This window comes from Cornus florida, unplaced genomic scaffold (assembly GCF_030987335.1).
Source record: "Cornus florida cultivar Cherokee Brave unplaced genomic scaffold, ASM3098733v1 CherokeeBrave_3.0.0_Hap2_Chr10, whole genome shotgun sequence".
In the NCBI taxonomy this organism is placed as follows: Eukaryota; Viridiplantae; Streptophyta; class Magnoliopsida; order Cornales; family Cornaceae; genus Cornus; species Cornus florida.
The window spans coordinates 94,603,576-94,605,086 of record NW_026775580.1 but is presented as its reverse complement, the minus strand read 5'-3'; positions in this window follow the sequence as shown (position 1 = coordinate 94,605,086).

The window sequence follows — 1,511 nt, the reverse complement described above, 5'->3', positions numbered from 1 at the left end:
AAAAATATACTTTTGTTAATATTATTTATGTCAAGTCAATTTTATAAATGTCAAAGAGTAGTTTTTTCTTTTAACATTTTTTTTTTTTTTTTTTGGCATGAAAAAATAAGTAAAACAAACATTATTCTTTTTATAATAGGTATCTTGAAATATAACTTAAGTAATGAGTATCTTTCGAAAAGATTTATTTATTTATTTATTGAAGTAATAATTTGTTACCTAAAAACCAATATAAGTAATAAATAATTAGATACTTCGTAGATACTTTTATTATTTGTTTAAAATTGGTGTTAAATTTTTAAAAAACAATTCAAGGTTAACAAACATATTTTTCAGTTTATTATTTTAAAAATAAGATGAATATTTTTATTTTATCAAATAATGTATCTGTTTATCAATAAATAAAAGATACACATAAACACTCATTATGTTTAAGTTTAAATGATAAACAATAAACAAAAACAATTGCGAGCCAAATTACTTTTATGCTCATTTGTTTGAGAGTAAAATATTTTTAAAAAATATTTTTTACGTTTTCTGTTGTTTAGTTATCGTAAAATATTTATGAAGGAAAAAAATATATTAAAACCCAACAAAAATAACTTATTTATTAATTTTTGCCAAACTATTTTACCCGTTCCACCCAATGAACTCGACTTCAACCTCGATTTAAATTTTTGTCAAACACAAAAAATAAATAAATATATATATATTATCTGAAAAAAATAAAATACCGAGCCTTGGTCAGTGCAAAATGGCAGACCTATGATCTAATTAATTAATTAACTACAGTAATAATTAGTTCTAAAAAAATCTGTCATCCCAATTTGACAATCAACCTTTTACACAATTTTGGACACAATTATTTATTAAAGTACCCAAGTTGCATTGCCATTAAATAATGTGAAATGTTGCACTATAAGAATTTGGTGATTTAAATCTGTTAAATGTTATTTTTAGGCAATTCTCATTTATGACAAATATATAATAATAATAATAATAATAATAATAATAATAATACTATCACATTTGGGAATTTTTGGTCGGTCATCGCTGACAGCTTCCTGCCAAAGTATAATGAGCTGATCAGTGCTTATCAAATCATCGTGATCTTATCATAAAACTTTTAAAATCCAATCTATGGACAATTGGTGTAAAGAATAAAAATGTCCCAAGTGACATGTATATGTTCTTACAATTCAGTCCAAAATTGTCCCTGCACAGTGCACTCCCTTCTCATCATTCATACATATATATATATATATACATATATATATATATATATATATATATATGTATATATATATATATATGCTCTTATATTTTATATAATATTTGAATAATTTCCTATATTCTATAATTATTGTCCATCTTTTTATTTTTAAATCTCCAAAATATATGTCCGGTTCTAAAAGATCAATGAACTGATTGATCGATTTTTGGAGTAGCTTGTTTGTTTAACTTCTTTTAGAAATTTATAACATAACAAAAATGATCTTCGGTTAACCTTT